Genomic DNA, 17439 nt, shown 5'->3' on the forward strand with positions numbered 1-17439 from the left:
ACACCATTCTAACAATTCCATACATACAGTATATCGTATAGCTGTCAGAGACCTCGTACAGCATATCCATATTTCAACTCATGTTTTTTGGTAAATGAATGCCCTACTCCATCATACAAGAGTGTCGCACAAAAGTAGTGAAAATAAAGAAGATCTACAAGCTCACTTGTGAGCTTTAAAAAAGGTTTTATTTTTTTTATTTTTTTGACATTCAAGGTTTCCACCCACAGTGACAATATGAGAGCGGTCTCCATGAAATATTGTAACAATGTAAAAAAAAAAAAAAAAAAGCTCATGAAACCTGAGCATTTCTTCAAATTCTCGTTAACGGATCCACTTTAAGTATTTAAGTATCAATTTATTTTCATTTTCAAACCATCAATTCATATCAAATGTTGTAAAAAAAAGTGTCACAAAGGTTATAGTTCCTTATAAAGATTTGTGTTCATACCACGCACACGCATGCACGCTCACATGCACGCACGCACGCACGCACGCACACAGTCACACACACACACACACACACACACACACACACACACACACACACACACACACACACACACACACACACACACACACACACACACAGTTCATTAGACACATGGGTTTAATGTGTGTGAAAGGAGTGCAGGCTGTTAGAAACGTTAAATTAGTAGGTTCACATGGACGTCTTTATAACCCTGATGGGAGTTTTGCCACATCGAGCGGGGAAAAAAGGAAAAACCCTCTTCATTTGTGGAGGTTTCTTGAACAGACATCAGAGACTTTTGATTTCATACCAACTGTGATCAATAGGGGGCTTTGAAGGAACTAAGCTCATTTCACCAGCAATTAATGACTATTCATGCTATTGCTTGTAAACTACAGTACTGTAATCAAACACAGAAAAACCTTGATAGTACTGTTATATTATTATTTAACTGCCAAAACTTTCCACATAAATACATGCATACGCGGGACGAAAAACATGGCTATGATTACGTTTTGGCCATCGGCTGGAGTAAATCACTTTTCACTCTTCTTAATAGTTTGTTTTTAATTTAGTTCTTTTTTTTACAGGACTTTGTGACATATTTGTAAAAAACAAACAAAAACAAAACAAGATATATAGAGCAGGGGTCTTCAACAGGGGGTCCGGGACCCCTAAAGGGTCCCCAGAGTTACTACAGGGGGTCCTCCAAATCTTTGAGTGATAGAAACTTTTTTTCTCCTTTTTTATATTAACCACTTGAATCCTATAGCGTCCATATTCTGAGAACTTTAGCCAAAAATAGCAGATCTACAAGCTCACAACGCGTGAGCTTGTATATCGGCTATTTTTGTCAAAGAGCTTTGGTGTAGAGGGGGAAAAGAGCAGACTACAGAGTGAAAGGTCAAGTGTATTAAGTAATGACAGTTCAGTAAATATCTGAAAACACAAATTGAACATTCATTTCTCTCTCAACTAAGGCGTCCTTGGCCTGAGAACGTTGAAGACCCCTGATGTAGAGTCTAATAAAGTCATGGCTTCCCTGTCCAATATTGAACGATGACAAACGAATCACAGTGCAGTAGAACAGGGTTTCTCAAAAGTAGGTGCCGTGTCCAGAGTTGTAGATTACCCATTTTCATAGATTTCAGATAGCTTTATAGACTTGTTTGACATACATCATCTTTTCTATTAATATGTTGGATTTGTGTTAATGTGTATTTTCAGACAGTTAACCTTTTTTAAACGCTCAACATTTTGTCAACTTGACCGTTCTCTCTGTACTTGGTCTGCTCTTTTCCACCAATTCCCCTCTGTACCGACTCTCTGAAAGTAGCCGATCTACAAGCTCGCAGCGCAAGGCATTGTGGATCTGCTATTTTCCAGGTAAAGTTCCCCATCACACAAAGATTTGATGGACGCCCTGAAATTACTCTGAGGACCCCCTGTTGAAGACCCCTGCTCTAGATCTTCCTCATACAAGACTTATGCCATTTCCAGTCATTTTTCTTTAAATACATTTTCTTTCAGCTTTTAATGCCTTTATCGATAGGGATAGACCGGAGATTGACAGGAAATGGGAGAGAGAGAGATGGGGAGTGAGTGACATGCAGCAAAGGCCGTTGGGATCGGGACTCGAACCAGCGACACACTGTCAGGCCACACTGAGCCTATAGGTGCCTGGACCGCTGCTCCAGTGGCCCAGGCATTTTGTTGATCCTCCTCCATACATCTGGCTGATGGACCGCCACTACTTTCCGTCCACATATGACGCCCCCTCATGTTCGATGCCAGCATGTTGGCTCCCGCAGCACCCAGTTTGCTGTGTGGGAACTCCCGGTGTCTGTGGCAGTGACCAGGCCATACTTATTTTTCCTGGCGGCCATCTTCTCACTCACTCTCGGTAACTCCCTCCCCATTGAGATGCATGCTTGCTGGTAACGTGGTGGCCGTTGCGGTTGATGTTTAGTAGGCTACTGCCACGTTACATTCTGGTGTAGCACCCATCCCAGGGACTTCTGCCGGACAGGCTTCAGGTAATCTTTATACTGAATGTACTGAATATCCAATAAAAACAAGTGTTGGTGTAATAAGAGCTTTGCTCCTTGGGTGCATGGAACTTAGGTGCAGATATACAGTGACAAATACCCCCAAACAACTAAAGGGGATTAAATGATACAAAAAAGAAAACTATTTTCCAACTTTTATTTTCTTCCTGGCTACTGTTTTGTTACATCATGCATGTACAGCAGGCATGAGCGGGATTCGTCTATACATCCATGCATCAATACACACACAAAATAAATGTTGGCTAAGAAACCGACAAGGTGTTTATGAAGAATGCACTTTGGATTGCAGGAAATGGTAGAAAACAATAGAAATGGAAGGCACGTGTTGGGACTGTCGCTTCTGTCCACCCGATAGATTTGTCAAGACACTGGAGCCACAATCTGAATGCAACTAGGAGCCATGCAGAAAACCATGAGAGAAGACTGGCATCAAGGGGAAACACGTCAGGCTTCCTCAAGATATGAAGCATACCGAACAGTAAATAGAGGATCAGATTAATTACTGGTGTTGAACAAACAACCTTCTGATGTCTCAGTGAGGACCACATTATGTTGTGTAGGCCTACACTCGTACATACTGTGCAGTATTGGGGGAATTTACGGTGAACACAGAACGCAATGGCTTCAAACATGAAGCTGAAGGAGTTCAAAATAATGAAGTTGTAGAGAATGTAAATTGTGGCAAGGTTTAGGAACTGGGAGAGCAGATGTACTGTAGGCCAACAACAGTTTTTACTGTCCCCTCATACAGTTTAGTCAATAGTCACCTAGTCTTGCATAGCCAAACAACTATTCCATAATCTCCGAATGCTATAAACTGTAGTCTGGAACTACAACTCCCGAAAAGTCGAGAAAGGAAGCTGTCATTAGTTTGTCATTTCCGTTCACGAAAATATATTTTGAAATATCTTTAATATTGTAATTTCTGATAACCAGCAAGCTACACTGTATATGCTTCGATTATTTTGCTTTACATTAGGATAAATTGCAAACTGTAAAGACAAAACAGAAGAAGACCTATAATCTAATTTGGACCAAAACAAAACAACAACAACATGGTACAGTATCTCTTGTATTTGACATGTGTCACATTATTTATGAGTTATCCTGCCTTGTAAAACATGTGCATTCATCCGTGAGAAACCTATAAGCTAGGTAATACCTGGGCATTTCTGCTGCCAGAATGGATTTTCAATGTGAAATTTATGCTGAGTGCTCATCCAAAACCTGTCTCACGACACCCCTATTTGTGTGTACTGTACATCAGGCTTCCTCAGGCCTATGTATGAATTTGCCTAATCCTCTGGGAGCCATGCAGGTGTCAAGGACTTACACAGACACATAGGAGTTAAGGTGTTGGTCTGAAGCAGCGTTCATTTTGAATAAATTTTCATTTAGCATTTAGATTTTTTTTAGTTTTTGTCTAGTTTTTAGTCGACTAAATATGGTGTATTTAAAAATCTTAAAGGAGTAGTTCACCCTCAAAATGACTTTTTTTCCCTATCAACTACTCGCCCCATATAGACTTAAATTCATGGATATTTTTTTGTTTTTGTCACATTCCTAAGCCAATAATTTGATTATAATAAATGTACCCTCATTTATTCCGATATGGGACCTAAAGTGTCTTTGGGTCTCCTATCCCTATCGGAATCAATGGGGGCTTTATTGGCTTAGTAATCAATCATTTTGGGGGTGAACTACTCCTTTAAACACTTTTGTTACTTTTGTAACTCAAACCTTTGCTTCAGGGTGTCCCTGGAACAACATATTTTCAGTTGGGGTCCGTGGCCAAATACAAATAATTTCTGGGACAATTCATGAGACAGTTTGAGAACCACTGATGATAGAAGACCTTTGTAGAATGGTCCTCAGGTCTTAATGGGTTAAGTGGTTAACGTCGTTAGAGAGTGGTCTGACTCATAGAACAGGTGTGTTTACTACAGTATGTGACCTAGTTGCCCTGCCTTAGTTTATAGACCTACAGTCTGAATGGACTCTACCCAGCCAGTGTGTGACTTGTTCCAATATCCTACTTATGCCAGGTATTATAGCAGGCCTATATGGTCACTGTCTGGCAGAAACGCTTTTTTATGGTTTTGAGCAATCCGCTCCTACATCTGGCTTTGTCTGTTTGTCTGTGTCTGTTTGGACTGTCTGTTCGCGGGACGCTTAATGAAATGGACTCATAAATAGCACTGCTCACTTCAAAATGTTCTTAAATAAATGCCCTATGTTATACTTCATCGAATGACAGCAGTGTCATGTAAAAGTAGTGAAAATAGCCAATCCACAAGCTCACAATGCGTCTCATTCGTGAGCTCGTATAGCTTGTGCCAAATATCGCTATTTTTGAAGAAACAAAAAAGAAAAGAAAAACCTTCACGTTTTGCGACATTTTTGCCTATAACGACATGCCTCAAAATAGTGTGTCTGTGTGGGTTTTTATAAATATTTAACCAATGAAAAGTATTAACAAGAGCCTGTGACTAGTACATAATAAAGGATCCTTTGGAAGAGTGGTTCTCAAAGTGGATTCCAGGAACTCTGTGGGTTCCTTTATGGGGGTCTAAATTGACCCATACAAGTCTGTAACTCTGACAGTGTACAAATGGAACCAAATGGACCCGTCAATGAACCCTGACGGGTCCATTTGGTTCCATTTGCACACTGTCAGGGTTAAGGGGAGACCTTCAAATTTCAAAGTTTGAGAACCACTGCTTTGGAACAACGGTTCTTTTACCCATTTCCTGAAAAAGTAACAGTTTTGGACATACGGCGACTACATGTAGAGTACAGAATGTATGTATAAAGTACAGTATGTATGGTCACTCACGTACATGGCTAGACGTGAGGTAGCAACACGTTTGACCAGGAAAATATGATTCAGGACGTTGAGCTGTGGTGACATGTCAGACATTTCATGTCTGAACGTTATGGAACTTTGCAGAGATCCACGGAGACATGGTCATGCACACGTGCACACACACGTGTGCACACACGCGCGCACACGCACGCACACAAGCGCACGCACACGTCTATGTGGCTGCATAGGGGGAAAAATACAACTTTTTGTTTGTCTTGGAGACTCGGGCACCAGTGTCACCACATTCAAATGCGGCCGAAAAGAAGTCATCTTGCTATTTAAAGCTCACCAGTTGCTAACAATGAGGGACTTTATTCAGCTGGACCTTTTATTTGTGTTTTCTAGTTAAATAAGTCAGGGGCTCCTTCCTGTGCAAAGCAAACAAATGCAGGAACCGGCTCCACGGAGCGCAAAATGACGTGGAGTCGCGGAGTAAGAACAGTGCCACAGTGTTTGTACCTGTTGTGACCACAAGACAGATTGGAACTGAACAACCTGTTGCAGTGGCTTACTGTGCACAAGACACACCACAGTGTAAATATTGGAGTTTTATTGTGCATTTCCCTCAGGGTATTGAGTTGACTGACAAGTCAGTCCATTTGGTCTCCAAATAACCGTGCTGTGTGTGTGTGTGTGTGTGTGTGTGTGTGTGTGTGTGTGTGTGTGTGTGTGTGTGTGTGTGTGTGAGAGAGAGAGAGAGAGAGAGAGAGAGAGAGAGAGAGAGAGAGAGAGAGATTTAACAGACGTGTGGTGTGGACCTCGAAGAACATGGTTTTGTGTGTCACTTTCTCACCTTTGTCATGCACGTATCTGGGAACCACTGCAGGGTATACACGCACGCACGCACGCACGCACGCACGCACGCACGCACGCACGCACGCACGCACGCACGCACGCACGCACGCACGCACGCACGCACGCACGCACGCACGCACGCACGCACGCACGCACGCACGCACGCACGCACGCACGCACGCACGCACGCACGCACGCACGCACGCACGCACGCACGCACGCACGCACGCACGCACGCACGCACGCACGCACGCACGCACGCACGCACGCACGCACGCACGCACGCACGCACGCACGCACGCACGCACGCACGCACGCACACACACACACACACACACACACACACACACACACACACACACACACACACACACACACACACACACACACACACACACACCTGGCTGGCTGTCACACACATGACTATTTTTAGAACAGCCAACCAGAGCCCTTTGTTTCCACTCTGAACTCATTCATACTAGCCCATAATGCCGCTGGTCTTGGTCATTATACAAAGTCATCAAATGTCTGCCTAACAAAGTATTTGAAGATGATACCATGCCATATTGACTTTATTTTAGTTTTTATTGTGAACACACGCACGCACGCACGCACGCACGCACGCACGCACGCACACACACACACACACACGCACACACACACACACGCACACACACACACACACACACACACACATTTCATAATTCCTAATTTTACAGTCAGACAAAATAAAACTAAATCTACCATTAAGACTCCCTAATCTGGAGATTAGCGACCGTAAGGTTGCATACACAAACGCAAAAAAATCTGTGTGTGTGTTTGTGCATCACATGCAGTATCTCAAGAAGCGTCCATGTGGTTGACTTTAAACTAGTCGGCACGTACTGTATCGTATATATCAGAGGAACCCAGAGTAATGGTGCATTTATATAGCGCCTTTATCCAAGGCGCTTTACAGAGATTGTGCATTACATTCACCCATTCACACACCGATGGCGGAGGAACCCATGCAAGGCACCAACCCCTACTCTGGGGGAGCCCGGGATCGAACTGGGAACCTTCCGGTTGCCAGGCGGCCACTCTCCCCCTGCGTCACCGCAGTGCATTGCCTGAACTTGGTCGGATGATGGCTGATTGCCCAGAACGGCCCATCCATATTGACATGTACAGAGATCCGGTTGGAGATCCGGTTGTCTTTTATTATCAATTAAGAGAAACAAAAACATTTCCATAAATATGATTGATCACATCGTGCACTCTGGTTATCATTAAAACTCATTACATTCCTAGACATGCTTCTCGGTCTGTGTCTCTCTGTCTCTCTTCAGCTGAGCAGCCCACACAACGCATGGTATGGCCGTTCTCATCCACTGAACCAGTGGTTCTCAACCTTTTCAGGCCACAAGCCCCAAAATAATCATACTTGACTGGGGACCCACACCCTGACGAGCACTAAGAGTTGAGGCATTACATTTTGTATAACACGGTTCTGTTGTGAAAATAGCAGATATACATGCTCACAACGCCTCGCAACGTGTAGATCGTCTATTTTAAACATTTCTGCCTCTAATATTTGACAATTAGTCATTTTAGAGGTATTAAAAAGTCCTTCAATTGTCACTTTAGAAATGTGCAGATACCGTCTATACACTTAAACTTTATGTTGGGCTGTTTACTGTTGAGTGAGAAAACAATGTTGCACATTAAGGTAATCATCTGGGGACCCCCCCCCCCAAAATAATCTGGGGACCCCCCCTGGTGTTCCCCAAATCCCACAGGTTGAGAACCAGTGCACTGAACTACTTTCTCTGGGTTCCACCACTGCAGTTTATTCACATTGTGTAATTGGCTGTCAAACCTGTTCCTGCAGTATTTAATACCTCACCACAAGTTGCACTGCAGGGCGAGAGGGAGGACCCTCCCCTCCCAGTGAGTCATCCATGGCCGTGCGTAAGCAGTCTTCTACAGCTCTAGGAGCAGGGGCGTCACAAGGGAGGGGGGGAGTGGGACTGAGTTACTAGGGCCCAAGGTGGAGGGACCTAGAATTATTTTATACTTAAGCTAGCAGATATACAAGCTCACAGCGCGGCACCGAGTGCCGCGCTGCGAGCTTGTAGATTTACTATTTTTGATAAGTTGTGAGTATGTGTGCCTGAATAGCCTATATGTATTTTTTAAGTGAACATATGTAACTCAAATTTTGCTTCTGGGGGGGTCCCTGGAACTAATTATTTTGAGATGGGGGTCCGTGGCCAAATACATATCATTTTGGGGGTCCTTGACATGAAAAGGTTTGAGCACCACTGACATAGAAACATAGGTTTTTCCAAAAAACCTTAGAAGGATTTGAAATATTCAAAGACATTTTCAAAAATAGCAGATCTACAAGCTCGCAGCGTGGCACTCGGTGCCGCGCTGTGAGCTTGTATATCTGCTAATTTTCAATAGCGAAAGCACAACATAGTTTTGCGGGGGCCCACAGTGAATCCTTGTACCCAGGGCCCAGAATTTGGTGTGACGCCCCTGTCTAGGAGTAGTATTCCATTACCCTCACCACCATCATCATCGTCATCATCACCATCATTGTCTTCATCTTCGACGTCATCCATTGCGCCAGACGAGGCCGGGGGGCCCCACCGTCTCTAACCACTTAAACCCTATATACACTTTAGTTGACCGGGCCGGGGTCCCCCAGGGCTGTGTACAAGGACCGCTCCTTTTTCCCCCTCCCCCTCTCTACGCTGTTGATTTTGACCACACATTTTTGATTTAGTTTATTTAGTAGTCATATAGTCTTTTGAATTAAATGTAATTTAGTTTTGGTCATATTTTGAAATCTGAAAAGTTTTAGTTTTAGTCTAGTTTTAGTCGACTAAACCTCATAACATTTTAGTCGACTAATCTACAGTTGATTTTGTCTAAAAAAAATTATAATTTTGTCGGGCCTTGATGCCGTCGTAAGGGCTGAATTTACACTTGGTTGAATGCTGAAAATAGCTGTCTGTTATTTTCAAAGCGCAACACCCGAGCACAACCAAACATAAAATGATCTGTCCTTTAGTTCTACTGGATCTCTTCTCCACTAGTCCCTCCCTAACATTTTAGCCAAGTCTTTGTTGGTTGACAAAATTGTCAATATATCTACTCTTGGTTTTAGTCATCATAGCTTAGTTTAATTTAGTGAAAAAAGGTAGTCTATGAATGTTTTTCGTCATAGTTTTATTCGAAAAAATTAACACAAAATCTCTTCGCCTGAATTAGCCGATCAACAAGCATACAAACGATGATTAGACAGAGGTTTAACAGAAATGAGCGGAGAGAACGTTCACACAGGGTGAATGTTCACGCAGCAGACGTTGACATAAGACACGCGATATGACGGGAGCGACGAGAGCGGGAGAAGAGAAAAGAGGGAAAGAATGAAAGAAAGAACAAAAGAACCAAATAAAGGTGTCGATGAAACAAACAAGAAAGGTATTAACAACCAGCATACAACACACTAGTCTCGGCGGTATCATGTTACCATTACAGCCCTGTTAACACTTAATGAGGGTGTTACTGTTAGAAGGTCATTTTTTTTAGACACCAACATGGCAGTGATACTATTACATTTAATTGTTTCGTGAACTATTACAGGCTGTTGTATCAATTACCACGCTTTATAACTCGGCCTCAGAGGGGCCACAAAAAGCTTGCGAGATGGGAAGATTATTCATTTATTTGGCACGGATTATGGTCCCACTCACAGTTGACATGCATTATATATATCGTTGCTGTCGGGTGGGAAATCTCGCATGGTCAAAACCGTTATTTTAAAGAGGTGGTGCCATAGTTTAGCACTTTTCCTGTATGTGTCTATGGAGTTAACATTAATGTAATGTAATAATATGCAAATATTATTACATTATATCGCGGCATATCGCGGGAATCGCGGCACCCCGTCTTTAAAGGGAATTGGAACGGACATGTTCAGAAGTAGTGAAAATTTGCAAGTTCAAATGCGCAGATCGGCCTGCGACGATATATGTAGGCACAAAATACGAGTCGTAGAGTTGCGATTGTGCAGAGTAAATATTCCCTCGATGATAGCATGTGTGTGTGTGTGTGTGCGCGCGCGTGTGCGTGCATGTGTGCTGATGTGTGTACACACCCTCCAGCCACTGATAGTAGCAGAGTTTTATCTTAAACGATACACATGCTGGCATTCTAATGCTGACCACAGCCCACACAGCAGTGTGGAGAAATGCTGATTTTGCATCCCCTCGCCAAAAATCATATCCAGATGAAATACTAGGGTTAAGGAGATATTATACAGAATGTGTTTAGCTGCTAATTCTTTGGTTTAACCGACAAAACAACTTGTAGTCTGAGCTGAGAAATGAGTGTGGTTCGACGCTAAACGCTGCGAATATAAACCATATTCGGAGGAATTTGGCTTATCATCCCAGTTGAATAGCCTGACGGTATTTGGACACCCAAAGCGGCCCTGTCCTGTCTTGTTTCCTCTCCTCTTTCTATAACTGCAGCTGCAAATTATCTCAAACGGGTAGGAAAAGAGAGAGACAGAGAGCAATGTGAGCTTGTAGATCAGCTTTTTTTTTTTTTTTTGAGATTTAGCCTATACTCATTCTGTATAATGAGTACTTTCTACTTTTGGTACTTTAAGTACATTTTGATGCCATGACTTTTGTACTTTTAATTACATCTTGAATTCCAGACTTTCTCTCCTTTTACTTGTAATGTTCAGAGTATTTCTATATTGCAGTATTGCTACTTTTACATAAGTAAAACATGTGAGTACCTTTCCCACCACAGACATAATCATGTTCATGTGCATATGAGCTTGGCATTATTAACTTGTTTTCACACACACACACGCACGCACGCACGCACGCGCGCACGCACGCACCCACGCACGCACGCACGCACGCACGCACGCACCCACGCACGCACGCACGCACGCACGCACGCACGCACGCACACACACACACACACACACACACACACACACACACACACACACACACACACACACACACACACACACACATAAAGAATCTTTCATTTAACTCCCAACTTCCTTTGGTTCCTACTGTAAATATCAATTATTTTCCTGAGGCCCTAACTTGATTGTGATGGCCAAGTTAATTAACCATCTGAACCCCAGCATGTCTATTCTGGTGGGGAGACATCCACCAAAAATTGCAGATCTACAAGCACAAAACGCAGTGCACAGACACATTTTGAGCTTTACAAGGCTATTTTCTTAAGAGATTTGGTGTAGACAGGAAAAAGGTGTTCAAAAAGGTGTTGAAGTGGTTAAAATCCCAATGTACAAAATGGCAGAGAGGGTTTAAGTGGTTAAAATCCCAATGTACAAAATGGCAGCTAGACGTTCAATTTTAGCAACATGTTAATTTCAGTGTCACGTGACTTGTTGTTGTTGCTTGCATACATAATTCAACACAGTGTTTCTTTCTGTGCGCAGCTCTGTTTGAAAAGGCCTCAGTCTCTAAATCAGTGAGCGTGCACGCAGCTCGTTTTAGTCGCTGATTGGGGGTAATTTGATGCTTATCACTGTCTCTGGTCTCCGCTGCATGCGTAGCCTACTGTCGCGCAAAATGTCATAATCTTGTTGGTGGGCAATAGGAAATGCTCGTATGGACTACTGTTCATCAGATAAGACACATTGGGGTTATTATTGGACCAAAGTGACAAAACGCCACCTGAACAGCTTCTCAAAGGTGCCCTTTTAAAACTCCACCTATTACAGTCGGTGCTATAGACGAGTACCCATGACTGTACCCTGTAACAAGGTCCGTTTATGAACGACACATAAGCATGTATTTATTGAAACTTAATTGGATAGGCAAGTCCAGCGTTATGGTACAGAGCCAGAGGCCTATAGCCGGGGGCCATTAAAAGGCCATTTCCTGATGAGGGATTTCTGATGCGTCCATTGATAAGGACAAAGACGCAGATTTAGTTCTTTGAGTTCAAAGATGCCCGGCCAAAAAGTGAAAGGTAAGCACAGCATAGTGGTCTTATTGTGCGATACTGAATATATATTTTATAACCGGTGCAAAACAATGAATGACGTGCATCATAGTTTCCATCACTTCCAATTTCAATTGTTTATCTTGTGTCCTGTGTCAGTCCTCTCTCCTTGTTTGATGAAATTGTTATCCTGACCTGGAAACATATTTTCTGTTTGCCAAATGTTCTGTGCTGGAGAGACAGGTGATACTGAACAAACACAGAATAGGCCTATAGAGCCTTTTAAACAAAATAATATTGATAATAATCATTTACACCACCTTTGAGAACTTGATTTCTTGTTTGTCATCTCTTTTTAAAAGAAGTGTAGCCTATATGAAATGGGACATTATGTATAATGAGTACTTTCTACTTTTGGTACTTTAAGTTCATTTTGATAACAATACTTTTGTACTTTTTGTAATCCATCCTTTTTCAACCAGTGGTCCAGGGCAGGGACCACCAGTGGTCCTTGAGGGGGTTCCAGGTGGTCCCCAGCTAAATTAACCCTTAATTTACATGAATTTTACAACATTAGAGAATGTAGAAGAATTGTTATTTTGGTCAAAGTCTGCCTGTTAACTCTCCTATTAGCACCACATCAATACAGCGTGGAATTGTGGTCAAAATCCTATCCAAAGATAACAAAATAGTTCTGTGTCTGAGCGGCTAAATCTCATCAAATGGTTGTTTGTGGCTCAAATGCATAATACATAATGGAACCTTGATAGTATGAGAGAGAGGAAGGCATATTGGACATAATGATAAGTACAGTAGTATGTCAGTCAACGGGGTGGTGACCTCATAACATTGTGCCTGGTTATGCAACAGCGGCAGGCAGTGGTCCGCCCATGGCGGCAAGGTGGAGGAGGAAGCAACAGGGACAGACAAGAGCCCCCCTCTCCCTCTCCCTCTCCCAGTGGAGGAAACAACTACTCAGATATCTTACTTAAGTATCAATACTGCAGTGTATGAATACTCCGGAAAAGTCCGGAATTCAAAGTTTACTTGAGTAAAAGTACAAAGTATTGGCATAAAAATGTACCTATTAAAGTACCAAAAGTAAAACTCATTATGTAGAGTGTCCCGTTTGAAGTTTTCAAATGTAGAAACATTGAAAATAGCAGATCTACGCGGGTATTTGCAAATGGCCAAAATGTACATACGGCGGAAGTGGTTAATGTTTTGTAATGATAATGAGAATCTACTAAGTAATTAGTGACTAAAGTTTCCAAATAAATGTAGTGGAGTAAAAGTACAATGTTTGGATCCCAGATGTAGAGGAATAGAATGGAAATTGGAAATACTCCCATAGTGTAAAAAAATACCTCAAAATGTAAAGTAAAGTACTTAAGTAAATGTACTTAGTTAGCCTACTTTACACAACTGCCCTCTCCTTCTCCCTCTCGGAGGGGGCCCGCAGGCAGGGGCGTCACAACGGGGGGGGGGGGGGGGGGGGGGGGGACAGTGGGACTGAGTTACTAGGGCCCAAGGTGGAGGGGCCTTAAATATTTTATATTATTGAAAAATAGCAGATATAGCCTACAAGCAAGATATGTATTTTTAAGCGAACATTTGTAACTCAAAATGTGGCTTCTGGGGGGGTCCCTGGAACTAAATATTTTGGGGGTCCGTGGCCAAATACATATCATTTTGGGGGTCCTTCACATGAAAAAGTTTGAGCACCACTGACATAGAAACATGGGTTTTTCAAAAAACCTTAGAAGGATTTGAAATATCCAAAGACTTGAACAAATTTTCACGATTTTTCAAAAATAGCAGATCTACAATATCACTATATCTGCTATTTTTCAATAGTTAAAGCACAAAATAATGCCTAATAATGCGTTCCCAGTTTCCCTTATGAAGAACATTCATGGGGGGGGCCCACAGTGAATCATCCTTGTACCCAGGGCCCAGAATTTGGTGCGACACCCCTGGCCGGCGGGGCGGCGGGTGGAGAGACATAGCGGCCTCTGAGATCATATTCTTTCACAGGAAGGAAAGGAGAAGGCAGCGCGCAGAGGGATAAGGCCACCGACACTCGTATCCTTTAGGCTTCCCTCCCTTTTAACTTTGACCCAGACTGAGTTCTATGAATGCCACGGGGGGGCGGGGTTATTATCGGTCAAACAAAAGCCAAACCAGGTCCTAATCTTGTGTGTGCTGTGGCTATTCTGGACGTAAAAAAACAATGAAGCTGCTCCTTCCATACACCGGAGCCGAGAGAGTGAGATATGAGATTAACTCTGCTGAAGGAACCATGTGAAGCAAAAGGAAATCAACCACTTAAACACTATACAGCAGTGGTTCTCAACCTGTGGGTCGGGACCCACAGGGGGACTTTTTTTAATATCTCTAAAATGACAAATTAAACATTGGCCAAATTGTCAAATATTAGAAGCAGAAATTGTGAAAATAGCCAATCTACATGCTCACAACGCCTCGCAACACGTCCCCAGTTCAAATATGATTATTTTGGGGGTCGCAGCCTGAAAAGGTTGAGAACCACTGCTATACAGTATGCTTAAGAAGTGTATGTTTGACGTCCCTCTCTGTTTGGTAGGGTCCCTAAGTCCTGGAGGAGGGTGCTTCACAAGTAGAGATAGGGTGAAGGGGAGAACTGAGATTGGGCCTTTAGTTGACCGGTATGAATGATAATATAACATGACTATTTAGAAAACCTCTATATGAAGAAATGTCAATGATAAGAATATTTAGAAAACATCTATATGAAGAAATGTCAATCTAGTTTTTCTTTAAAACCTGAAAAGGGGAGGTTTCATTGGGATACTTAACCCATTTTAGAACCCCTATTGGGGTTTTTACCTTTCAATACAGCAACCTCTTTTAGGGTATTTGTTGCTACAGTATGTAGTAAAGCAACATATCTTTTTTTTTGTGTGTGTAAATACCATACTTAATTTATTTCACTGCAGATAGTCTACAAATTCAATTTAAAATTGTTAACCCTTAAATTCAATTAATTCTTGGATCAAATTTTGTTTTATTTGATGGCCTTCCTGCCCTGGCATTTGGCCGTTGTGCCCTCAACCAAGACCAGGGCTGGCCCTAAAATTACGAAAATTCCAGGACAATCTGTTCCTTCCCTGCGTAGGCTGCGTTCATTTCTTATGTCTTTGTACACACAGGTTTTCTGAAAGATTACATACACGAAAATAGCGCATCAACAAGGCGGCACTGTGTCAAACATGTGAGCAATGCTGCTTGCATTCTGAACTTGCGCCTACACAGTACATACTTGCTTACATACTACAAGTATGTAGCCTACATCCATGTACATTCAGCAGGGGAGTATGAATGGGCCACCAGGTGATTATGGCATGCGTCTGTCTGTCTGTCTGTCTGTCTGTCTGTCTGTCTGTCTGCCTGCCTGCCTGCCTGTCTGCCTGCCTGCCTGCCTGCCTGCCTGCCTGTCTGCCTGCCTGCCTGCCTGCCTGTCTGTCTGTCTGTCTGTCTGTCTGTCTGTCTGTCTGTCTGTCTGTCTGTCTGTCTGTCTGTCTGCCTGCGGCTCAACCTGGCTATAAAAAGATCATTACTACAACAGGAAGCTACTGTCAGCTGGAGAGAGACACAAAAGGCGGGCCCGGCCCTCCTGAACAAGGAATGCACACACACCCATGTGCACAAGTGCGTGTGTGTGTGTGTGTGTGTGTGCATGAAGTACATTATAGAGGCACAAATACATCACGCATCCACCACTAAGCACGCGCTGACGTGTAGTCACCCATGAAGACACACATGCGCGCGCAGCCGCGCTCGTGCGCACACACACGCACACAGTCCAAGCTTGCGTCCACATACAGTAAGATTTTCTTCTGCCCTCTCTCTCCCTCATTTTTCTACCATGACACAGCGTTTTTTATCACTGAACTGACTGACAAAGAATCTGTCCGCCCAGTGCAGTGGAGGGACGGTGCCAGGGTTTGGCCCTTGGCACGGCGGCACGGAGCTGGAAGGGGAAGTGAACCAACACCCTCCTGGTGGCAAGTGATCAACTACAGCACACATCCAATCTGCCAGTCTAGTGGGCAGTGGTGGAACAAAGTACAAAACCATTTTTTTGGGGCGGTTCTCCTGGAAGGAGCTAAGCTCCAACATCTGGCTTTGTCCTGTCACCAGAACATCTTCGTCCCCCAAAAATCTCCGGGCTCTGAAGCGTGGCCTACATCTGGCCTACATCTTGGCACAAACGGCTCAAAGTTTGTTGTACGTCCCATTGGCCAAGCTTCGCAGGACACTGTCTGTGATTGGCCAGCGGGACCCTTAATGAAACTAGAAATGCAGTTCCTGCAGTTGCGGGCTCGCTGAAAACACGCACAAAGTATATTAAAATGTACACATCCCTCCTCAAGAGAGTAAGCACATTCTGATATAATTGTTATTATTGGGGGGCAAGCTTAAAGGAGCTATAGTCAACTTTTTCTTGTAAAACGGATACTAAAATAAAAATAATGTTTCGAAAATATTTAATAAAAAAATAAGCTTCATATATGTGTTTCTATTGAAAAATGACCACAAAAAGCGTAAGATAATGATAAAATAATCATTTTGGCCATTGTCAGACCGACACTTTGTTTACATTCTAGTCTATAGACTAGGATGTAAACAAAGTGTCGGCCCTACAATGAAAAAGCTGACTATAGCTCCTTTAATTAACCAATTCTCAAGCTCACACCACTCCTCCAATGAACTCAATGGACTTTGGGGGTTTTGGGGTTACAGAAAGGGTACTGAAAAAGTCCATTGAACTCAATGGAATTTGGTTTTTTTTTGGTTTACAAAAAAGGTTACAGGAAAAGGTCCATTGAACTCGTTTCACATACTAAACTGCGACCTCGGGTCGCAATTACAAGCAGTAATATAAAGAATTCATTTCCCATAGGAATTCACTGGGAAACTGCTTTTTCAAAATCAAAAAGTATAAAAGATTGTAGCGAGAAAAACACATAACTGGGTAAAGTTCGCCGGGGGGGCGATGATAGCGTCGGACATGCTGGGTTCCCACGGCTCTCTGGCCCGCTTCAGGAACATCTCGTGTCTCATAAGGGTCAACGAAAGCAACGTACTGGGAATGTCAGGAGACTACGCTGACTACCAGTACCTCAAGCAAACCATGGAGCAGATGGTGACGGACGACGGTCACAGCCTCAGCCCCAAGGCGGTTTCACTCCTGGCTG

The sequence above is a fragment of the Nannobrachium achirus genome, assembly GCF_963921795.1.
Source record: "Nannobrachium achirus genome assembly, chromosome: 15".
Lineage (NCBI taxonomy): Eukaryota > Metazoa > Chordata > Actinopteri > Myctophiformes > Myctophidae > Nannobrachium > Nannobrachium achirus.